Below are 26,110 nucleotides of genomic sequence, written 5' to 3'. Positions count from 1 at the left end.
GAGAAGTCGAGTCCTTGGAGAATCCTCGAGAGAGTCGGAGTCAGAGAGAGAGCCAGAGAGGAGTCGGAGTCGGCCGGCTGACTTCCCGGGCCAAGATAGGAAGGTAGGACTTAAGTTTTATTTTTTATTTATTATTGATGGTTTTTATGCTTCTTGAATGTTGTTGTGAAGGTGTTTAGTGCTTTGCAAGGTCCTCTCCGCTTCCCTTCCCTTCCCCCCATCTCTGGCTACCTGCGTTGGTTTCTTAACTCTCCGCAAGGGTTTTCTGTGCAGCCACAGGTGGCCACATACACTGGCCTAAGTTAGTGTGGAGCAACTATTAGCTGTCCAAACTGACTTACATGGCCAAAACGGGCGTAGGTTGCTGGCAACTTTTGAAAAAAAGAAACTAAAAAAAATCCTAACTAACTCACTTACACTGACAGAATGGGAATTTTTAAGATACTCCAAAAAAATCAAGTTGCTCCAAAAAAAACAGAGCAACTGGGCAAATTTGGGCCCCATGCCCCCTAGTTTCCCCTATGAGTGGAAATATCCTCTCTGCATTCAACTTGTTGAGCCCTGTCATTATTTTATATGTTTCGATAAGATCACCTCTCATTCTTCTAAAATTCAATGAGTATAGTCCCAACCTACTCAACCTATCTTCATAAGTCAACCCTCTCATCTCTGGAATCAACCTAGTGAACATTCTCTGAACAGCCTCCAATGCAAGTACATCCTTCCTTAAATAGGGAGACCAAAACTCTACGCAGTACTCTAGGTGTGGTCTCACCAATACCCTGTATAGTTGTAGCAGGACTTCTCTGCTTTTATACTCTATCCCCCTTGCAATAAAGGCCAACATTCCATTTGCCTTCCTGATTACTTGCTGTACCTGCATACTAACTTTTTATGTTTCATGCACAAGAACCCCCAGGTTCCTCTGTACTGAAGAACTTTGCAATTTTTCTCCATTTAAATTATAATTTGCTTTTCTATTTTCTGCCAAAGTGTATAACCTCACATTTTCCCAGATTGTACTCTATCTGCCAAATTTTTGCCCACTCACTTAACCTATCCATATCCCTTTGCAGATTTCTTGTGTCCTCCTCACAATTTGCTTTCCCACCCACCTTTGTATAATCAGCAAACTTTACACTCGGTCCCTTCATCCAAGTCATTAATATCGATTGTAAATAGTTGAGGCCCCAGCATCGATCCTTTCGGCACCTTTTGCCAACCAGAAAATGACCCATTTATCCCAACTCTCTGTTTTCTGTTAGTTAGCCAATCCTCAATCCATGCTAATATATCACTCCGAACCTCGTGAACTTTTATCTTGTGCAATAACCTTTTATGTGGTATCATAGCAAATGCCTTCTGGAAATCCAAATACATCACATCCACTGGTTCCCCTTGTCCATCCTACGTGTTACATCCTCAAAGAACTCCAGCAAATTTGTCAAACATGATTTCCCTTTCATAAAACCATACTGACTCTGCCTGATTGAATTATGCTTTTCCAAATGTCCTGTTATTGCATCCTTAATAACGGTCTATAGTTTCCTGCTTTCTGTCTGCCTCCTTTTTTAAATAGGAGCGTTACATTTGCGGTTTTCCAATCCGCTGGGACCCCCCCAGAATTCAGGGAATTTTGGTAGATTACAACCAATGCATCCACTATCTCTGCAGCCACTTTTTTTAGGACCTTAGGATGAAAGCCATCAGGTCCAGGGGACTTGTCTGCCTTTAGTCCCATTATTTTACAGAGTACTACTTCTTTAGTGATAGCGATTTTCTAGCATAATGGGGAAGTTTTCATCAGAAACTGTGATTTGAATTGATTGCCGGCTCTGGGGAGTTCCGCAGTGCAACCTGTGGAGGATCAGTGAATGACTGATCGCAACTTCTGGATTTCTGCTTTTATCTGCGCATGCGCTAAATCCTGAAGTTGCTTTCAGTTTCAGAGAAGTAATGACGGTGAACGTTGACAGTTTCACTTTCATTAGCACCGCAAAATCCGAGCCAATATTTCACAAAGGATATTCAGTTATTGGAAGGGTTACAGTGAAGGGCTACACGATTGAATCCTGCATAGGATTACACAGGATATACAACACAGAAACAGGCCATTCGGCCCAACCAGTCCATGCCGGCGTTTATGCACCACTCGAGCCACCTCCCTTCTTTCCTCATCTAAATCTATCAGCATAACCCTCTATTCCCTTCTCCCTCAAATGCTTGTCTAGCCTCCCCTGAAATGCATCAATACTATTCGCCTCAACCAATCCCTGTGGTAGCGAGTTCCACATTCTCACCACTCTTTGGATAAAGAAGTTTCCTGAACTTTAGCCATTTCCTACATTATAACAATGACTACACTTTATTTAAAAAGTATTTCATTGGCTGTAAGGCGCTTTGAGATATCCGATGGTCGTGAAAGACTCTATATAAATGCAAGTCTTTCTTTCTTTTTTAAGGGAATGATGTGTGAAGAAAGATTGACTACCCTGGGTCTTTTCACTTTTGAAAAGGCAAGACTGAGAAGGGATATGATAAAAATGTTTAAAATTATGAAAGGTTTGGAAAAATTGGATCTAAGTAAGTTTTTCTGCTGTGTACAAAATTTGAACATATATTTACAAATTAAGGACAACAAAACAGAACAGGAAAGGTAGGAGGAACTTTTCCTAAAACGGCGTTAGTATCTGGAGCAGATTACTGGCATGGGTGGTGGAACAAGAAACCGTAATGGGTTTCAAGAAGCCAGTAAACAGGTACGTGTCAAGAAACAGCATTCAGATTTATTAGAAATACACCAAGGGATTGGTGTGGATAGGTGGATTATTTGGACTGACTGACATCTCCTGCCTGAAACTGCTACTATATTATTGTGTCAAACAATAGACTGATTGGCAACTCCAGTATCCTCTGGAAGGGAAGGAGTTTGGCTCAGTGACCATGGCTTGTTTAAACAACCACACTTTGAATGTTGTTTTATCAACAAGGTCAGATTTTGCTCCTCAACCATTTTGTGGCAGCCAACTCCTCAGTGTTTACACTTGCAAAGCCCACTTAGAAAGGCTCTGAAGGCACAACGTAACTTTGATTAATTTCTTCTGTGAAAATAGGCCTTAAAGAGCCACTTCTCTCAATGAGAGTTTGAGCAGCTACCAGACTGCCTGTGATCGACACAAAAGCAGAGGAACTTTTGGAGTTAAACTCTATAGAGCAATGCTGTCACCTTAACAATACAGAGCCATACAGAGAAACGATAACAGAATGAGAAAGTTACAAATCAGGCATCGACCACCACAGCAGATATTAATATTCATCAAAAAGGGTTGTCTACACCATTATAAACCACTTTAATGCTTGCTTATGTCTTCAAATGTTTTGCGTTGCTTATGGGACAAGATAAATCTGCAGCGATGCAATCAATATTCAATTGTAGCTAAGTGCATTAAAGCATTAAGAAGACTTACTCAGTCTTTATATTGATTTCCCATTGTGTATAGACCTTGCATTAGGGTCACTTCACAGTTAGCACTCTTCACACATGGCTCTAATGTATTTCTCTTACAGCGCAAAAGTGAAGACTGAGATGGCTTTCACCCAGACAATAACAGTCTCTGTGGAACGTATTTTGACATCTAATATTTTTTCATCAAATCTGCTCACTTGCAGTCCTTTGTTATTGCAGGGAGGTACTCCATTTATCCCTCAACCAATATCACTAAACAAAGACATTACCTGTCCGTTTATCTCATTGCTGTTTGTGGGGCCTTGCTGTGAGCAAATTGGCTGCCACGTTTTCCCACATTACAACAGTGACTATACTTCAAAGGATGACCGCATTGGCCAGGAAGCACATTGAAACACCGTGGGGTCAAGAAAGGCATTACTTAAATGCAGGTTTGATCTTTCTTTTGAATATATTCAGCTAGAATGAAGTTACATAATGTCATATTGAGTCACGTAAATACTGTGGCTACAAGAGCATGTCAAAGGCTGGGTATTCTGTGGATGGTGTCTCACCACATGTCCCCCTAAAGCCTTTCCACCATCTACAATGCACAAGTCAGGAGTGCGATGGAACACTCTCCACTTGCCTGGATGAATGCAGCTCCAACAACACTCAAGAAGCTCGACACCATCCAGCCCGCCTGCTTGGCATCCCATCCACCATCTTCAACATTCACTTCCTCCACCACCGGCTCAGCGTTGCTGCAGTGTGTACCGTCGACAAGATGCAGTACAGCAACTTGCCAAGGTTTCTTCGACAGCACCTTCCAAACCCGCGATCTCTACCACCTAGAAGGACCAGGGCAGCAGGCGCATGGGAACACCATCACCTGCAAATTCCCCTCCAAGTTACAGATCATTCTGACTTGGAAATATATTGCCATCTTTTCCTCGACGCCAGGTCAATATCCTGGAACTCCCTCCCTAACAGCACTATGGGAGCACACAGACTGCAGCGGTTCAAGAAGGCGGCACACCACCACCTTCTCGAGGGCAGTTAGCAATGGGCAATAAATGCCGGCTTTGCTAGTGATGCCCACATCTCAGTAACAAATGTAAAAAAAAATTAGATACATTTTACCATTTATTTTCGAGTCGCCTCATTGAAGCGAACTTTGGAGCTATAGGCCTAGATTTTCACCGACTTTGCGATCGGGTTTTCGCTGCGATTTGACCCTCTGCGGCAAACACCCGGTCGGTGAGATCCTCGGCCCGCTCTTTGCAGTGGCGTTTCCACGTACCGCCGGGGAGAGGTGCGCCGACGTGCAATGACGCAAATTGCGTCGCACTTTCAGCTCTCTCGCAACCCGTGCGCCACGTCCAAAAAGCGACAGGGTCACACCTATCGGTACTGCCCTTCCAGCAGCGGTAAGTATGAAGACCTGCAAAAACATAAGTTAAAGTTTTTAGTTTTTAATTATTTTGCAGCCATTTAGTAGGTAAGTATTTTTTGAATGATTTGTGAATTTTTTTTTTGAAATTTTTTTTTCTCCCCTCCGAAGGCCTCTCTTGCAGCGTTACCGGCCTCAGACTAAAGTTGCTGAAACTCGCGGTTTGCGCCGAGAATCCTTGTGCATCACTGATTTTACCGATGCAAGTAAAGGCCAAAAATTAGGCCTGAAAATGATAGCACAGCGAAAATGATAATTTTGGTGTAAAATTATTGTTTTCGCTGAAAACTGAAAATCTTGCCCATAGTCTTGAGGTAATAAGGTAACTATGGACAAGTTTAAAATACAAGATTATTGCTTATTTCCTTTCCCCACTCCCCTTTCTGTATCCTTCTCCATTAGTTGCGAATGACATGCCGTATTCCTCACCTGAGAAGCTTTGGCAGTCAGTTGCTCCCAGGTTTCTGCCACTCAGTCCGAAGGAGATCATTTGCCCATCACGCCTGTGCTGGCTATCTGTAAGAGTTAGCACCTAGAACATAAGAACATAAGAATTAGGAACAGAAGTAGGCCATCTAGCCCCTCGAGCCTGCTCCGCCATTCAAAAAGATCATGGCTGATCTGGCCGTGGACTCAGCTCCACTTACCCGCCCGCTCTCCATAACCCTTAATTCCCTTATTGGTCAAAAATCTATCTATCTGTGATTTGAATACATTCAATGAGCCAGCCTCAACTGCTTCCTTAGGCAGAGAATTCCACAGATTCACAACCCTCTGGGAGAAGAAATTCCTTCTCAACTCGGTTTTAAATTGGCTCCCCCGTATTTTAAGGCTGTGCCCCCTAGTTCTAGTCTCCCCGACCAGTGGAAACAACCTCTCTGCCTCTATCTTGTCTATCCCTTTCATTATTTTAAAAATTTCGATAAGATCACCCCTCATCCTTCTGAACTCCAACAAGTAAAGACCCAGTCTATCATCATAAGGTAACCCCCTCATCTCCGGAATCAGCCTAGTGAATCGTCTCTGTACCCCCTCCAAGGCTAGTATATCCTTCCTTAAGTAAGGTGACCAAAACTGCACGCAGTGCTCCAGGTGCGCCCTCACCAATACCATGTACAGTTGCAGCAGTACCTCTCTGCTTTTGTACTCCAACCCTCTCGCAATGAAGGCCAACATTCCATTCGCCTTCCTGATTACCTGCTGCACCTGCAAACTAACTTTTTGGGATTCATGCACAAGGACCCCCAGGTCCCTCTGCACCGCAGCATGTTGTAATTTCTCCCCATTCAAATAATATTCCCTTTTACTGTTTTTTTTCCCAAGGTGGTTGACCTCACATTTTCCGACATTGTATTCTATCTGCCAAACCTTAGCCCATTCGCTTAACCTATCTAAATCTCTTTGCAGCCTCTCTGTGTCCTGTGCACAACCCGCTTTCCCACTAATCTTTGTGTCATCTGCAAATTTTGTTACACTACACTCTGTCCCCTCTTCCAGGTCATCTATGTATATTGTAAACAGCTGTGGTCCCAGCACCGATCCCTGTGGCACACCACTAACCACCGATTGCCAACCCGAAAAGGACCCATTTATCCCGACTCTCTGCTTTCTGTCAGCCAGCCAATTCTCTATCCATGAAAATACATTTCCTCTGACTCCACGTACCTTTATCTTCTGCAGTAACCTTTTGTATGGCACCTTATCGAATGCCTTTTGGAAATCTAAATACACCACATCCATCGGTACACCTCCTATCCACCATGCTCGTTATATCCTCAAAGAATTCCATTAAATTAGTTAAACATGATTTCCCCTTCATGAATCCATGTTGCGTCTGCTTGATTGCACTATTCCTATCTAGATGTCCCGCTATTTCTTCTTTAATGATAACTTCAAGCATTTTCCCCACTACAGATGTTAAACTAACTGGCCTATAGTTACCTGCCCTTTGTCTGCCCCCTTTTTTAAACAGAGGCGTTACATTAGCTGCTTTCCAATCCGCTGGTACCTCCCCAGATTCCAGAGAATTTTGGTAGATTATAACGAATGCATCTGCTATAACTTCCGCCATCTCTTTTAATTCCCTGGGATGCATTTTATCAGGACCAGGGGACTTGTCTACCTTGAGTCCCATTAGCCTATCCAGCACTACCTCCCGAGTGATAGTGATTGTCTCAAGTTCCTCCCTTCCCACATTCCCGTGACCAGCAATTTTTGGCATGGTTTTTGTGTCTTCCACTGTGAAGACCGAAGCAAAATAATTGTTTAAGGTCTCAGCCATTTCCACATTTCCCATTATTAAAATCCCCCTTCTCATCTTCTAAGGGACCAACATTTACTTTAGTCACTCTCTTCCGTTTTATATATCGGTAAAAGCTTTTACTATCTGTTTTTATGTTTGCGCAAGTTTACTTTCGTAATCTATCTTTCCTTTCTTTATTGCTTTCTTCGTCATTCTTTGCTGTCGTTTAAAATTTTCCCAATCTTCTAGTTTCCCACTAACCTTGGCCACCTTATACGCATTGGTTTTTAATTTGATACTCTCCTTTATTTCCTTGGTTATCCACGGCTGGTTATCCCTTCTCTTACCGCCCTTCTTTTTCACTGGAATATATTTTTGTTGAGCACTGTGAAAGAGCTCCTTAAAAGTCCTCCACTGTTCCTCAATTGTGCCACCGTTTAGTCTGTGTTCCCAGTCTACTTTAGCCAACTCTGCCCTCATCCCACTGTAGTCCCCTTTGTTTAAGCATAGTACGCTCGTTTGATTCACTACTTCCTCACCCTCAATCTGTATTACAAATTCAACCATACTGTGATCACTCATTCCGAGAGGATCTTTTACTAGGAGATTGTTTATTATTCCTGTCTCATTACACAGGACCAGATCTAAGATAGCTTGCTCCCTTGTAGGTTCTGTAACATACTGTTCTAAGAAACAATACCGTATGCATTCTATGAATTCCTCCTCCAGGCTACCCCGTGTGATTCGATTTGACCAATCGATATGTAGGTTAAAATCCCCCATGATTACTGCCATTCCTTTTTCACATACCTCTATTATTCCCTTGATTATTGTCCGCCCCACCGTGAAGTTATTATTTGCGGGCCTATAAACTACGCCCACCAGTGAAGTTTTCCCCTTACTATCTCTAATCTCCACCCACAATGATTCAACATTTTGTTCATTAGAGCCAATATCATCTCTCACAACTGCCCAGATATTATCCTTTATGAACAGAGCTACCCCACCTCCTTTTCCTTCTTGTCTATCCTTCCGAATTGTCAGATACCCCTGTATGTTTAATTCCCAGTCTTGGCCACCCTGCAACCACGTTTCTGTAATGGCCACCAAATCATACCCATTTGTAATGATTTGTGCCGTCAACTCATTTAATTTATTTCGAATGCTGCGTGTGTTTAGGTAGAGTGTTTTAATACTAGTTTTTAAACCATGATTTTTAGTTTTGACCCCTCCTGCAGCCCCTTTATATTCATACATATTGTCCCTTCCTATCACCTTGTGGTTTACACTTACCCCAGTGCTACTCTGCTCTGTTGCCTCCTGCCTTTTGCATTCTTCCTTGGGGTCCTGTTCATCTGCGCTCTCACCCACTCTAACTAGCTCAGAGCCCTCTCCTGGGTTCCGAATACTCCTCGCATTGAGGCACCAAGCTTTCAGGCTTGCCTTTTTATTACACTTTGACCCTTTAGAATTTTGCTGTACATTGGCCCTTTTGTTTTTTGCCTTGCGTTTCTCTGCCCTCCACTTTTACTCATCTCCTTTCTGTCTTTTGCTTCTGTCTCCATTTTGTTTCCCTCTGTCTCCCTGCATTGGTTCCCACCCCCCTGCCATATTAGTTTAACTCCTCCTCAACAGCACTAGCAAACACTCCCCCTAGGACGTTGGTTCCGGTCCTGCCCAGTTGCAGACCGTTCGGTTTGTACTGGTCCCACCTCCCCCAGAACCGGTTCCAATGCCCCAGGAATTTGAATCCCTCCCTGCTGCACCACTGCTCAAGCCACGTATTCCTCTGTGCAATCCTGCGATTCCTACTCTGACTAGCACGTGGCACTGGTAGCAATCCCGAGATTACTACTTTTGAGGTCCTACTTTTTAATTTAGCTCCTAGCTCCTTAAATTCGTCTCGTAGGACCTCATCCCTTTTTTTTACCTATGTCGTTGGTACCAATGTGCACCACGATAACTGGCTGTTCTCCTTCCCTTTTCAGAATGTCCTGCATCCGCTCTGAGACATCCTTGACCCTTGCACCAGGGAGGCAACATACCATCCTGGAGTCTCGGTTGTGGCCGCAGAAACGCCTATCTATTCCCCTTACAATTGAATCCCCTATCACTATCGCTCTCCCACTCTTTTTCCTGCCCTCCTGTGCAGCAGAGCCAGCCACGATGCCATGAACTTGGCTGCTGCTGCCCTCCCCTGATGAGTCATCCCTTCAACAGTACTCAAAGCAGTATATCTGTTTTGCAGGGGAATGACCGCAGGGGACCCCTGCACTACCTTCCTTGCACTGCTCTTCCTGCTGGCCTTCCATTCCCTATCTGGCTGTGGACCCTTCACCTGCGGTAAGACCAACTCACTAAACGTGCTACTCACGTCATTCTCAGCATCGTGGATGCTCCAGAGTGAATCCACCCTCAGCTCCAGGGCCGCAATGTGGTCCGTCAGAAGCTGGAGGCGGATACACTTCCCGCACACGTAGTCGTCAGGGACACCTGAAGTGTCCCTGAGTTCCCACATGGTACAGGAGGAGCATATCACGTGACCGAGCTCTCCTGCCATGACTTAACCCTTAGATACACTTAATTTGGCGACAACAATATTAACAGGTTACTTACTGATATAAAAAAGAAAAAGAAAAGCTACTCGCCAATCACCAGCCAAACACTTACCCCTTTGGCTGTGATGTCACCTTTTGATTTTTTTCTACTTCTTTTTTGCTTTTTCTCCCGGCTGGATCTGCACAAGCTGGGCCTTTATAGGCCTCACCACGCACCTCGAGCTCCCGCCTCCGATCTGCCGCCGCCTCTCGCAGCCGATGGGCCTTTATAGGCCTCACCACGCACCTCAAGCTCCCGCCTCCGATCTGCCGCCGCCTCTCGCAGCCGATGGGCCTTTATAGGCCTCACCACGCACCTCGAGCTCCCGCCTCCGATCTGCCGCCGCCTCTCGTAGCTGCTGGGCCTTTATAGGCCTCTCCACCCACTTCGAGCTCCCGCGGCCATAATTGTCGGCCCGGCCTGGCCGCCGGCCGGCAAAAAAAAATAACATGGCGGCTGTGGCAGTGCGCCCCCCCCCCTTTAAGGGCGACCACGTTGCGATGCCACAGAGAGTGCACCGACAGCAAAAGCTCTCGTGGGCATCGACTGGTGGTGGGGCCGCCCTCACGGGGCAATTCCAGGAAAGGAGCAATTTCCTGAGGGGCAATTTTGCAAAGGGGTCGCTGCCGGTTGGTAAGAAGTCGGCACGCGCACACAGCGGCGGGAAATCGAGCAGAACGGTCCCGGGCACCGCTCCAAAACTCACAAACGGTAATTTTCAAAATGTCGGCCCCTCCAAAGAAGCTCGGCGGCCATTCCACGCCACCCGACGTGAGAACAAAAATCTAGGCTGACACTCCAGTGCAGTGCTGAGGGAGTGTTGCACTGTCGGAGGTGCTGTCCTTCGGATGAGACATTAAACCGAGGCCCTGTCTGCTCTCTCAGTGGATGTAAAAGACCCCATGGCACTATTTTGAAGAAGAGCAGGGGAGTTACTCCTGGTGTCCTGGGGCCAACATCTATCCCTTTATCTACATCACTAAAACAGATTATTTGGCCATTATCTCAGTGCTGTTTCTGGGAGCTTGTTGTGTGAAAATTGGCTGCCACGTTGTCTACATTACAACAAAGTCTACACCTCAAACAGTACTTCATTGGCTGTAAAGCGCTTTGGTATGTCCGGTGGTCGTGAAAGGCGCTATATAAATGCAAATCTTTCTTCCTTTTGCAGAAAAGAGTGCACAACTCTCCAGTATCTCCTCATACCTAAAGCCGCTCCACCCTGGAATCTGTAGTGTGTTTCTTCTGCACCCTTTCTAGGACTTTGACATCCTTGACATCTGCACATAGTATTCCAGCTGTTGCCTCATGTTGCAACCATTGCATGGCACGATACCTTAGCAAACCAACAACAGCTGCTGACTACTGCACCAGAAAAAGTGTGGCTCATGGTATGAGAATGAAGTTCTGGCTGACTTGGTGGGTAACTGAGGGGAGGATGAAGGACCAGTCTCCTATTACATCTGGGCTAAATCCTGCGCAATCAGAATCACGGCCGCAAACATAACAAGAACTGGACTGAAATAATAAAAAAATCTATTCTTACTGGAAACTTTTACTGAATTGGAACCTTGCAAAACTAATTGGGCCTTGGCTCACTTTGTGCAGGCCACACAAGTGAGATTTCAAGAACAAATTGTCAGTCATCCATTGTGGTAAAAACTCTTGCTTCGCTGATTTTGTTCTACATAGTTCTAAGCATCAGCACAGCCCGAAGTATCGCTCACAGAACAATACATTCCGAATAGTAAATGATGAGATCTCAATGTAATGTGAGGCCCCGTCTGCTCTCTCAGGTGGATGTTAAAGATCCCATGGCACTATTTCGAAGAACAGCAGGGGAGTTATGCAAGGGGATGTTGCTGAGATGGAATGGGTAAGAAGTGGCAGATGGAATTCAATGTCAGTAAATATGCGCCAAGTAAGTGCCAGGCAATGACCATCTCCAAACAAGAGTCTAACCACCTCCCCTTGATATTCAACAGTATTATCATCACCAAATCCCCCACCATCAACATCCTGGGGGTCACTGTTGACAAGAAACTTAATTGCACCAGCCACATAAATACTGCGACAACATGAGCGGGTCAGAGGCTGGGTATTCTGCGGCGAGTGTCTCAGCTCCTGACTCCTCAAAGCCTTTCTACTATCTACAAGGCACAAGTCAGGAGTGTGATGGAATACTCTCCACTTGCCTGGATGAGTGCAGCTCCAGCAACACTCAAGAAGTACGACACCATCCAGGACAAAGCAGTCCGCTTGATTGACACCCCATCCACCATCTTAAACATGCACTCCCTCCACCACTGGCGCACCGTGGCTGCTGTGTATCCCATCTACAAGATGCACTGCAGCAACTCGCCAAGGCTTCTTCGACAGCGCATCCCAAACCCGCTCTAGAAGGACAAAGGCAGCAGGCACATGGGAACACCACCACCTCCAAGATCCCCTCCACGTTACACACCATCCTTAATCTAAAAACGATTACTTAAAGCTTGATGCTCATCTGGCTCTGTCCCTTGCTTCTAACATTTTGTGGAATTTTTCAGCTCATTCAACTTTGGGTCATCAGCGGCCCTTTAAGAGCAGCTGGTAGAGCATATGCAGCCCTGTGTGCCATGCTAATGTTTAGAGTAGCTGAACTTAACATTATAGTAGGAGGTCAGCTGAGGTCAGCTGAAGCTGATCATAGAATCATAGAACGGTTACAGCACAGAAGGAGGCCATTCGGCCCATCGAGCCAGTGCCGGCTCTCTGCGAGAGCACTTCAGCTAGTCCCACTCTCCTGCCCTTTCCCTGTAGTCCTGCAAATTTGTTTCCTTCAGGTACTTATCCAATTCCCTTTTGAAAGCCATGATTGAGTCTGCCTCCACCACCCTTTCAGGCCGTGCATTCCAGATCCTAACCACTCGCTGCGTAAAAAAGTTGTTCCTCATGTCGCCTTTGGTTCTTTTGCCAATCACCTTAAATCTGTGTCCTCTGGTTCTCGACCCTTCCGCCAATGGGAACAGTTTCTCTCTATCTACTCTGTCCAGACTCCTCATGATTTTGAACATCTCTATCAAATCTCCTTTCATTCTTCTCCGCTTTAAGGAGAACAACCCCAGCTTCTCCAGTCTATCCACGTTACTGAAATAATTCTCGTAAATCTTTTCTGCACCCTCTCTAAGGCCTTCACATCCTTCCTAAAGTGCGGTGCCCAGAATTGGACACAATACTCCAGTTGAGGCCCAACCAATGTTTTATAAAGGCTCATCATAACATCTTTGCTTTTGTACTCTATGCCTCTATTTATGAAGCCCACGATGCCATATGCTTTCTCAACCTGCACAGCCACCTTCACTGATTTGTGCACATATACCCCCAGGTCTCTGTGTTCGTGCACCCCCTTTAGAATTGTACCCTTTAATTTATATTGCTCAGACCTCCAGCTCTCTGAGGAGCAGTGTGTGAGAAGGCTGCGCTTCCGAAAGGAAGTACTGACAGAAAAATGCCATCTCCTACAGGCAGACCGATGCCTGCACCGTTCTGGAGGCAGCCTTCAATACTCCCCTCAACAGGTATCCGAATTCATTGTGGTGTGCTGCACGTTGCACAGCTTGGCCAACAATGAGGGGCCAGGCATTGCCAGTGGGGGATTGCAGGCCCCCCTCAGGAGGAAGAGGACGACAAAGAGGAGCCTGGCGAGGCCCCTATTGGATAGCCACCCCACCCACGGAGGAGGCAGCGTGGAGATACTGCCGGACCAAGAGTCGCACATCACCAGCTTGTAATGGACCGGCTCCTAAAGGGAGGAAACTGAGGGATGGAGCTAATACTGGACACGCTATGCGCCCCCATAAAGGTACATCTCCGCTGAACGTTGGAATGATGCACAAGGCACCAATGGCAAATGATGAGCATTAAATGTTACTGCAGCAAAGTCACAAAAACACCCCCCACCAAAATAAAACCATACAATATACAACGTTATGTTGCAGGGCACTAAACAACAATGAAACTTCTTTACCGCCACAAGTTTCGGCTCAGGCGCACAAAGTCCGTTGTGTAACGCCTGACTTAACGCCAACGCTTCTCCAACTTACTGTTTCGCCGAAACTTGCAGTCGCAGGTGCAAACTATTTTCAGTCGTTAACTTTAACGGCCCGCCGCGATTAATGCCCCGAAATCCAGAAAATCCACAATCCTGTCCATTATCTTTTTAAATTATTAATAGAACATCTAGAAAGGATTTTTGTAATGGATAAATAAAACCCCTTTGTTTTCATTTTGTTTTATTAAAAGAAATAATAGAGTTGAACTCAATCTGGGTCCTGTTAATAAGTTTTCGTATCAAGCAAAAGGCCGATTGCACATATTGGATAGAAGGTAAACCCTATATATTAATCGAAGGGAGGAACCGTGTACAGTACTACAACAACACAATGTCAAAGTCCAAAAATTCTCCATTAAAGGAAAATGGACAGAAAGGAACCAAGAAACAGATTCGGGTGTCTGAGGACTGTTTAAGTTGATGACGTGTAGAGCTTTGTCTGAAGAACCGAGCCCAAAGCTTTTCAAAGCTACTTGAAAAGAAAGATAACTTAATGTTTTATGAGTCAGTGAATGGGCTGCAGAAAATGAAAAAGATAAGTACTGTAGGAGCTTTTGAGGAAGGAAACCAATAACCTTCTTCATGCTGGTGCAAGGGACCTAGGCTTGGTTAGAATATAGGAAGCACTGAGTGATTTAATTATAGCAACCCAAGAAGTCCCAATTCCAGTATAACTCACGCAGGAATATTGATTCAAATAAATAACTGGCATTCATTCAAGTCTCTGTCCCCCGACCCCAGTCATTAATGCGTTTATTCAGTGAGTGGCTGAACTAGACGTACCAGGAAAGTTACTGGCTCTGTGCTGAGCTAGCTTTTGGGGCGGTGCTAGGGGTGTTAAAATTGGCCTCAACCCTTCCGCAATAGAGAGGGGAAAATGAACTTGGGTCCCAGCCTGGCAAGCAGCGATCCCTGCTGCAAGTGCCCACACGTGAATGTGGGATACCGGCAGCAGCAGGCTCTGATGTGCTGGCTTTCTGTGGGTGAACATCTGACGGCACTTAGCTTCGGCGGGCAGGTTTATCAGAACATGAACAATGAGCAGAGGATGTAGCTGAATGATTATTTAATGAAATTTCAGATTCCAGCATCCGCAGTATTTTGCTTTTGTACCTGAATGTTTGATGGATTGACCTTTACAATACAGGCATATAAAGCCTCTGCCCTGATCAAATCTCACAGTACACAGATTGTGGTCTGAAGCCTTGCACTCAAATAATGTTTGACTGGCGTAGGACCCCGGTTTGTATATGTGAGTAACCTCCTGCCAAAAACAGGCAGGCATGCTGCTTGCCTGCTTACAGCCTCACCTAAAATTTGCATCAGGTGGGTCCTTAGGCATCAATGGGACAACTATGATCCCTCCTGATTTTCAGCTACCGGCTGTCCATTTTTCAGACGTGAAATGGATGACAGGCAGTCGAAAATTTTCCCGTTTCCCCCTGTGTCTCTGAACTGGGTGAGTGTCAGAGGGATATGTTATGTATGTAAACCTGTAAATACCATGTCTAACCACCAGAGGGCTTATCCCCTGGAGTCCCAAGGGATCCCACAATCCCTTGGGAGCACCTATATATAAGGAAGCCTCACAGGTTGGAGAGGCACTCTGCGATCTGTAATAAAGGACTACGGTCACACCTTACTTTGAGCTTGCAGTATCCAGTCTGACTCTTTTATTTAAGACATAACAGGATACAGTGTCCCTGTGAACTGAGACGGAAGGGTGCATGGAAACTCTGTAAAGGGAAGTAAGTGACTGTTGCGATGATTCTTTGGGGAAGCTGCACCTGTTTGAAATCCCAAAATATCACTTTGATTTTCCCGAGCCTTTAACCTCTTTTTACTTTTCCTTCTCCTGCTTTTTCTCTCTTTCCCTCAATGATCAATATCTAACATGTTTTAAAATGGTGGTGAAGCACCTTGGGACGTTTTACGATGTTAAAGGCACTATATAAATAAAAGTTATTATAATAGTAATATCAAAATGTTTAAAATGAACCAAAATTCATAAATTTTAATTTTTATAGAGTCTAAATATTCCTGTGCAATGACCCCCCTCCCAGAAATGCATCACACGGCAGGACACTGGGAGGGAGGGGTGATGGTGGCGGTATTTGGAAGGAGTTTGTATAATTCTATATTTGTTGCTTACAGCTCTGGCTGGAATAATCTTATTATAAATAAGAACAGTTCAAATCTCCAATTTGCTGTTAGGCAACTTTTTTAAAAGAAAGTAGAACATTTATTTGAACTGTTTTATTACAGTAATATATTATTGTATTGTCCACTGCTGCTGGGAAAAAAAAGTTTTAAAATATAAAGAAAAATAATTAATTCCTCGATGTTCATGGGAAGAAAATATGTGCCTGAATTCCTGGTATGTGTTCCCAGCACGTGTGGCTCCCAGCTGGAGTGCAAATGTCATCCCAAGTTTTCAATAAAATTTGAGCAAATCTCCCTTTCAATTCTTTTTAAATAAAAAATAATGCAATGTCCATTTCATTGTAGATACAAATATACTGGAAGAGGCATCAAATAAAGTGTCAACAATTTGGGACACATGCCTCGAAGATAAATCCTATGCCATTAACACTTATATCTATGAGTGAAAGAATGTTTGGTATACCAACAGCCGACGTTACAAGCTACAGCCCCACTGCACTTTCAGTGGAGTTACTTGCTTTCCCATGTCTCATTTATTTGAAAATTTATTTGAAAATATTCAAAATTCTCATCCTGGTTTACAAATTCCTCCATGGCCTCGCTCCTCCCAATCCCTGCAATCTCCTTCAGCCTCACAACCCCCCGAGATATCTGCACTCCTCTAATTCTGCCCTCTTGAGCATCCCTGATTATAATCACTCAGCCATCGGTGGTCGTGCCTTCAGCTGCCTAGGTTGTAAGCTCTGGAACTCCCTGCCGAAACCTCTCCACCTCGGTACCGATCTTTCCTCCTCTAAGACGCTCCTAAAACCTACCTCTTTGACCAATCTGCGGTAATTTCTTCTTATATGGCTCGGTGTCAAATTTTTGTCTTATAACACTCCTGTGACGCGCCTTGGGATGATTTACTGTGTTAAAGGCGTTATATAAAAACAAGTTGTTGTTGTCATAGACATATATAGTTCCAGGTGCGTGGAGAGGCTCGGGAGGTACGTCACTGAGGCCTATAAAAAGGCCCAACGCGTCGGAGGAGGCGTGCTGATGCAGCTGCAGCAGGGTGAGAAGACAAAAAATAAGTAGAAAGAAATCAAAAGGTGACGTCACAGCCAAGGTGGTAAGTGATTGCCTGCTGATTGGTAAGTAGTTTTTCTTTTTCTTTTTTTTCTTTATCAGTAAGTAACCGTTTAACATTGCTGTTGTCCAATTAGGTTAATCTAAGGGTTAAGTCATGGCAGGAGAGCTCGGACACGTGTTATGCTCCTCCTGTACTATGTGGGAACTCAGGGACGCTTCCGGTGTCCCTGACGACTACATGTGCGGGAAGTGCATCTGCCTGCAGATCCTGACAGACCACATTGCGGCACTGGAGCTGCGGGTGGATGAACTCTGGAGCATCCACGATGCTGAGAATGACATGACTAGCACGTTTAGCGAGTTGGTCACACCGCAGGTAAAGGGTACACAGGAAGAGCAGGGCAAGGAAGGTAGTGCAGGGATTCCCTGCGGTCATCCCCCTGCAAAACAGATACACTGCTTTGAGTACGGTTGAGGGGATGACTCATCAGGGGAAGGCAGAAGCAGCCAAGTTCATGGCACCATGGGTGGCTCTGCTGCACAGGAGGGCAGGAAAAAGAGTGGGAGAGCGATAGTGATAGGGGATTCAATTGTAAGGGGAATAGATAGGCGTTTCTGTGGCCGCAACCGAGACTCCAGGATGGTAAGTTGCCTCCCTGGTGCAAGGGTCAAGGATGTCTTGGAGTGGGTGCAGGACATTCTGAAAAGGGAGGGTGAAAAGCCAGTTGTCGTGGTGCATATAGGTATCAACGATATAGGTAAAAAATGGGATGAGGTGCTACACGACGAATTTAGGGAGCTAGGAGCTAAATTTAAAAAGTAGGACCTCCAAAGTAGTAATCTCAGGATTGCTACCAGTGCCACGTGCTAGTCAGAGTAGGAATTGCAGGATAGCTCGGATGAATACGTGGCTTGAGGAGTGGTGCAGAAGGGAGGGATTCAAATTCATGGGACATTGGAACCGGTTCTGGGGGAGGTGGGACCAGTACAAACCGGACGGTCTGCACCTGGGCAGGACCGGAACCAATGTCCTAGGGGGAGTGTTTGCTAGTGCTGTTGGGGAGGAATTAAACTAATATCAGAGTGATGGGAACCTATGCAGGGAGGCAGAGGGAAATAAAAGAGAGACAGAGGCAAAAGAAAGAAAGGAGAATAGTAAAAGTGGAGGGCAGAGAAACCCAAGGCAAAAAACAGAAAGGGCCACACTACAGCAAAATTCTAAATGGGCAAAGTGTGTTAAAAAGGCAAGCCTGAATTCTCTATGCCTCAATGCGAGGAGTATTCGGAATAAGGTGGACGAATTGACTGCGCAGTTAACGGATATGAGGTAGTTGGCATCACGGAGACATGGCTCCAGGGTGACCAAGGCTGGGAACTCAACATCCAGGGGTATTCAACATTTAGGAAGGATAGACAGAAAGGAAAAGGAGGCGGGGTGGCGTTGCTGGTTAAAGAGGAAATTAATGCAATAATAAGGAAGGACATTGGTTTGGATAATGTGGAATCGGTATGGGTGGAACTACGGAATACCAAAGGGCAGAAAACGCTGGTGGGAGTTGTGTAGAGGAGCCACCAAACAGTGGTAGTGAGGTTGGGGACAAACAAGAAATAAGGGATGTGTGCAATAAAGGTACAGCAGTTATCATGGGCGACTTTAATTTACATATTGATTGGGCTAACCAAACTGGTAGCAATGTGGTGGAGGATGATTTCCTGGAGTGTATTAGGGATGGTTTTCTAGACCAATATGTCGAGGAACCAACTAGAGAGCTAGCCATCCTAGACTGGGTGATGTGTAATGAGAAAGGACTAATTAGCAATCTTGTTGTGCGAGGCCCCTTGGGGAAGAGTGACGATAACATGGTAGAATTCTTTATTAAGATGGAGAGTGATTCAGAAACTAGGGTCCTGAACTTAAGAAAAACTAACTTCGATGGCATGAGGCGTGAATTGGCTAGAATAGACTGGCGAGTGATACTTGAAGGGTTGACGGTGGATAGGCAAAGGCAAACATTTATAGATCACATGGATGAACTCCAGCATTTGTATGGAGTAAAAATAAAACAGGGAAGGTGTCTCAACCGTGGCTAACAAGGGAAAATAAGGATAGTGTTAGATCCAAGGAAGATGCATATAGATTGGCCAGAAAAAGCAACAAACCAGAGGACTGGGAGAAATTTAGAATTCAGCAGAGGAGGACAAAGGGTTAAATTAAGAGGGGGAAAATAGAGAACGCGAGGAAGCTTGCCGGGAACATAAAAACTGACAGCAAAAGCTTCTATAGATATGTGAAGAGAAAAAGAGTAGTGAAGACAAACGTAGGTCCCTTGCAGTCGGATTCAGGTGAATTTATAATGGGGAACCAAGAAATGGCAGACCAATTGAACAAATACTTTGGTTCTGTCTTCACGAAGGAAGATACAAATAATCTTCCGGATGTACTAGGGGACCGAGGGTCGAGTGAGAAGGAGGAATTGAAGGATATCCTAATTAGATGGGATTTTGTGTTGGGGAAATTGATGGGATTGAAGGCTGATAAATCCTCGGGGCCTGATTGTCTGCATCCCAGAGTACTTCAGGAAGTAGCCCAAGAAATAGTCGATGCATTGGTGATCATTTTGCAACAGTCTATTGACTCTGGATCAGTTCCTATGGGCTGGAGGGTAGCTAATGTAACACCACATTTTAAAAAAGGAGGGAGAGAGAAAGCGGGTAATTATCGACCGGTTAGCCTGACATCAGTAGTGGGGAAAATGTTGGAATCAATTATTAATGATGAAATAGCAGCGCATTTGGAAAGCAGTGACAGGATCGGTCCAAGTCAGCATGGATTTATGAAAGGGAAATCATGCTTGACAAATCTTCTGGAATTTTTTGTGGATGTAACTAATAGAGTGGACAAGGGAGAACCAGTGGATGTGGTGTATTTAGACTTTCAAAAGGCCTTTGACAAGGTCCCACGTAAGAGATTGGTGTGCAAAATCAAAGCACATGGCATTGGGGGCAATGTACTGGTGTGGATAGAGAATTGGTTGGCAGACAGGAAGCAGAGAGTCGGGATAAACGGGTCCATTTCGGAATGGGTGGCAGTGACTAGTAGAGTGCCGCAGGGCTCAGTGCTGGGACCCCAGCTCTTTACAATATACATCAATGCTTTGGATGAAGGAATTGAGTGTAATATCTCCAAGTTTGCAGATGACACTCAACTGGGTGGCGGTGTGAGCTGTGAGGAGGATGCTAAGAGGCTACAGGGTGACTTGGGCAGGTTAGGTGAGTGGGCAAATGCATGGCAGATGCAGTATTATGTGGATAAATGTGAGGTTATCCACTTTGGGGGCAAAAACACGAAGGCAGAATATTATCTGAATGGTGGCAGATGAGGAAAAGGGGAGGTGCAACGAGACCTGGGTGTCATGGTTCATCAGTCACTGAAAGTTGGCATGCAGGTACAGCAGGCGGTGAAGAAGGCAAATGGCATGTTGGCCTTCATAGCTAGGGGATTTGAGTATAGGAGCAGGGAGGTCTTACTGCAATTATACAGCGCCTTGCTGAGGCCTCACCTGGAATATTGTGTTCAGTTTTGGTCTCCTAATCTGAGGAAGGACATTCTTGCTATTGAGGGAGTGCTGCGAAGGTTCACCAGACTGATCCCCGGGATGGCTGGACTGACATGTGAGGAGAGACTGGATCAACTGGGCCTTTATACACTGGAGTTTAGAAGGATGAGAGGGGATCTCATAGAAACGTATAAGATTCTGATGGGGCGGGACAGGTTAGATGCGGGAAGAATGTTCCCAATGTTAGGGAAGTGCAGAACCAGGAGACACAGTCTTAGGATAAGGGGTAGGCCATTTAGGACTGTGATGAGGAGAAACCTCTTCACTCAGAGTTGTTAACCTGTGGAATTCCCTGCCACAGAGAGTTGTTGATGCCAGTTCATTGGATATATTCAAGAGGGAGTTAGATATATCCCTATGGCTAAAGGGATCAAGGGGTATGGAGAGAAAGCGGGAAAGGGGTACTGAGGGAATGATCAGCCATGATCTTATTGAATGGTGCTGCAGGCTCGAAGGGCCGAATGGCCTACTCCTGCATCTATTTTCTATGTTTCTATGTTTCTATGTTTCTATGTTTCTATGTTTCTCACGGCCGATTTTGCATTGGTTGCTTTTTTGAAGCTATTGCTTATTTTTCTAGGCAGGCCTGTGAGCCCACATAGGCACTATCCAGATGGCTGAAAGATTCTTTTTATTTTTTTTTGTTTTTACAAAATGATAGCTCCAGAGAATAATATAAAGATTAACTGTAATTTTCTGGCTGGAATTACTTAACTATCTGCTGTCAGGTTTACAGAAGTAGCCTCAAGTGTATGTTAAACCTGCTGTGATACACGAGCAGTCATTTGGCCAACCCTCCAGTCAATGGTTTGTAACTTCCTTGCTTCTCCAACAATGGCCAACATTTCATGGCCCTCTGATGTAATGATTGTATATGGACTTTTTTTTGGAAAAGACTCAAGCAGTGGAATCCACATTTTAGTTTTCTCATATCTCTGTGGCTTTAATAATAAAGAAATAAAAATAAAGAAATAAAAATCTATGAAATATAGTTTTTAACGAGTTGGCAAATGAGCGTGAGAACGCTTGTTGGAGATTGGGGCTGAAAATTCCCAGTAGCTAACCAACTGGAATTGATTAAACTTTCCAATTTGGGCCAAACTGTGAAGGGTAAAGCTGGCTAGGTTTTCCTTCCAGCTTCAGAAGTTCTTTGGTGTTCACTGATCTGTTAGTTCTTTATAATCTATTGCAATCCCATTCTACCATTTCAGCCATGGCTCAGTGGGCAGCACTCTGGCCTCCACATCAGAAGGTTGTGGTTTGTTCCACTCCAGAGATTTAAGCACAAAATCTGGGCTGACACTCCAGTGCAGTGCTGAGGGAGTGCTGCATTGTCAGAGGTGCCGTCTTTCGGATGAGATGTTAATCCGAGGCTCCGTCTGCCCTCCTTGGTGGATGAAAAAGATCCCATGGCACTATTTTGAAGAAGAGCAGGAGTCCGCTCCCCAATGTCCTGGCCAATATTTATCCCTCAACCAACATTAAAAAAACAGGTTGTCTGGTTGTTATCACATTGCAGTTTGTGGGACATTGCTTGTGCGCAAATTGGCTGCCTCGTTTCCTACATTACAAGAGCGACCACACTTCCAAAAAAAAGTGCTTCATTGGCTGTAAAGCGCTTTGGGATGTCCTAAGGATGTGAAAGACATTGTGGCCTGTAACTTGCGGTCAGTGGTGAGGCAAAGGCATTCGACGCTGGCACCGAAGAAAGATGCCCACAAAGATCTTGCGATGTCTGTGGCGAGAAGTTTGCATCTTCGACGCATAAGTGATTTCAGTGCAGTGTAGTGGGAATTCCATCGTGCAATCTGCTGTGATGTCAACAAGCTGTCTAAGCAGCCAATCGCATTGCAGGATTCTCACAGACAGGGAACCAGGAAATAAGAAGTTGCTTTTAGCCGGAATTTAAAAAAATGGTACCTGCCTCTGTAAGCTCGTCCACTACTACTAGCTCTCTGGGTTCTCCATACCTCTGAATCTGGCATCTTGAGCAATCCTCCTCCCTTAGCATCACAGATAGCAGCTATGCCTTCAGCCACATAGAAGCAATGGTCTGGAACTTCCTCCCTAAACTCCTCCACCTCCCTTTGCTCCTTGCTGCTAAAATGCATCTCTTTGATTGAGATTTTGCTCACTCTTCCTAATATCTTCTTCTTTGGCTCAGCCTCTCTTTTTTCCTTATGCCTCTGTGTAGTGGCCTGTAGAGGTTTTTCTACGTTACAGGCGCAGTAGTAAGCATCGTCATTGTCTTCCCTCTGAGTCTGAAGGTTGTGGGTTCAAGCCCCTTCTGTTCTTGGTGGATATAAAAAAATCCCTCAGCACTATTTATTGAAAAGCAGGAGCATTCTCCTGGTGTCCTGGTCAGCATTCATCCCTCAATCAACATCATCAATACAAATTAACTGATCATTTACTGCTTGTTGGACCATGCTGTGCACATGTGCATCAGCTGTGGCTCAGTGGGTAGCATACTCACATGTGATTCAGAAGGTTGTGGGTTCCAGTCCCACTCCAGGGACTTAAGCACAAAAATCTAGGCTGACACTCCAGTGGCGTGCTGAGTGAATGCTGCACTGCCAGAGGTGTGCTGTCCTTTGGATGAGACGTTAAACCGAGGCCCCGTCTGCCCTCTCAAAAGGACATAACAGATCCCATGGCACTATGTTGAAAAAGAGCAGGGGAGTTATTCCTGGACAATATTTATCCTCAATCAACAAAAGAAAAACAGATTATCTGGTCATTATCACATTGCTGTTTGTGGGAGCTTGCTGTGCATGAGTTGGCTGCTGCGTTTCCCACGTTACAATAGTGACTACATTCCAAACATTACTTCATTAGCTGGAAAGCGCTTTGAGATGTCTGGTGGTCGTGAAAGGCGCTATATAAATGCAAGTCTTTTTTTTACAAATTGACTGCCTCATTTACCTGCAGTGTGAGCTGCGAGGAGGATGCTATGAGGCTGCAGAGTGACTTGGATAGGTTAGGTGAGTGGGCAAATGCATGGCAGATGAAGTATAATGTGGATAAATGTGAGGTTATCCACTTTGGTGGTAAAAACAGAGAGACAGACTATTATCTGAATGGTGACAGATTAGGAAAAGGGGAGGTGCAACGAGACCTGGGTGTCATGGTACATCAGTCATTGAAGGTTGGCATGCAGGTACAGCAGGCGGTTAAGAAAGCAAATGGCATGTTTGGACTTCATAGCGAGGGGATTTGAGTACAGGGGCAGGGAGGTGTTTCTACAGTTGTACAGGGCCTTGGTGAGGCCACACTTGGAGTATTGTGTACAGGTTTGGTCTCCTAACTTGAGGAAGGACATTCTTGCTATTGAGGGAGTGCAGCGAAGGTTCACCAGACTGATTCCCGGGATGGCGGGACTGGCATATCAAGAAAGACTGGATCAACTGGAGTTCTATGAGAGGAGATCTCATAGAAACGTTTAAAATTCTGATGGGTTTAGACAGTTTAGATGCAGGAAGAATGTTCCCAATGTTGGGGAAGTCCAGAACCAGGGGTCACAGTCTAAGGATAAGGGGTAAGCCATTGAGGATCGAGATGAGGAGAAACTTCTTCACCCAGATAGTGGTGAACCTGTGGAATTCTCTACCACAGAAAGTTGTTGAGGCCAATTCACTAAATATATTCAAAAAGGAGTTGGATGTAGTCCTTACTACTAGGAGGATCAAGGGGTATGGCGAGAAAGCAGGAATGAGGTACTGAAGTTGCATGTTCAGCCATGAACTTATTGAATGGCGGTGCAGGCTCGAAGGGCTGAATGGCCTACTCCTTCACCTATTTTCTATGTTTCTATGTTTCTATGTTAACAACAATGACTACAATTCAAAAGTAATTCATTTGCTGTGAAGTACTTTGGGATAATCTCGGCTTATGAATGGTGCAGTTTTATTTCCTTTGTTTCATTTCTTTCCCGTTATAGTCTCTGCCATTGCAATCTCTTCAATGTTTCCCTTCAGAGGCCTGGCTCTTTATTGAGCCACTGGTATGTCATTGTGGGTCTTCTTGCATCTTTCACCATATCAGTACTCAAAGTAAAGAGGTTCAAACAGCAGACTGCAACCACCCAGGATGAACTCTTTATAAAACATAAACAGAAAATGCTGGGAATAGTCAGCAGGTCAGGCAGCATCTGTGGAGAGAGAGAAACAGAGTTATCCACTTCTGACGAAGGGTCATTGACCTGTAACGTTAACTTTGTTTCTCTCTCCACAGATGCTGCCTGACCCGCTGAGATTTCCAGCATTTTCTGTTTTTATTTCAGAATCCAGCACCCGCAGTGTTTTGTTCCTGTCTTTATAAAACATGTTCATGATCTCACTGCAATTGAGCAAACGGGAGGCATGAAGAACTGGATGGCAGGTATAGGAAGACAAGGCTGAGAGAGGATGGGGAGACACAGCTTAATAGGGGACATTGTGGGCCTTCCGAGCAAGTGGTAATAGACCTGCAAGAGTAGGAAAGGGTGTCTGAAGAGGACTTCAGCTCGGTGAAACATAGAAACATAGAAACATAGAAAATAGGTGCAGGAGCAGGCCATTCAGCCCTTCTAGCCTGCACCGCCATTCAATGAGTTCATGGCTGAACATGAAACTTCAGTACCCCCTTCCTGCTTTCTCGCCATAACCCTTGATCCCCCGAGTAGTAAGGACTTCATCTAACTCCCTTTTGAATATATTTAGTGAATTGGCCTCAACTACTTTCTGTGGTAGAGAATTCCACAGGTTCACCACTCTCTGGGTGAAGAAGTTTCTCCTCATCTCGGTCCTAAATGGCTTACCCCTTATCCTCAGACTGTGACCCCTGGTTCTGGACTTCCCCAACATTGGGAACATTCTTTCTGCATCTAACCTGTCTAAACCCGTCAGAATTTTAAACGTTTCTATGAGGTCCCCTCTCATTCTTCTGAACTCCAGTGAATACAAGCCCAGTTGATCCAATCTTTCTTGATAGGTCAGTCCCGCCATCCCGGGAATCAGTCTGGTGAACCTTCGCTGCACTCCCTCAATAGCAAGAATATCCTTCCTCAAGTTAGGAGACCAAAACTGTACACAATACTCCAGGTGTGGCCTCACCAAGGCCCTGTACAACTGTAGCAACACCTCCCTGCCCCTGTATTCAAATCCCCTCGCTATGAAGGCCAACATGCCATTTGCTTTCTTAACCGCCTGCTGTACCTGCATGCTAACCTTCAATGACTGATGTACCATGACACCCAGGTCTCGTTGCACCTTCCCTTTTCCTAATCTGTCACCATTCAGATAATAGTCTGTCTCTCTGTTTTTACCACCAAAGTGGATAACCTCACATTTATCCACATTATACTTCATCTGCCATGCATTTGCCCACTCACCTAACCTATCCAAGTCACTCTGCAGCCTAATAGCATCCTCCTCGCAGCTCACAC

The sequence above is a fragment of the Pristiophorus japonicus genome, chromosome 21, assembly GCF_044704955.1.
Source record: "Pristiophorus japonicus isolate sPriJap1 chromosome 21, sPriJap1.hap1, whole genome shotgun sequence".
Taxonomy (NCBI): domain Eukaryota; kingdom Metazoa; phylum Chordata; class Chondrichthyes; family Pristiophoridae; genus Pristiophorus; species Pristiophorus japonicus.
The sequence above is the reverse complement of the archived record's forward strand: the minus strand, read 5'-3'. Positions refer to the sequence as shown.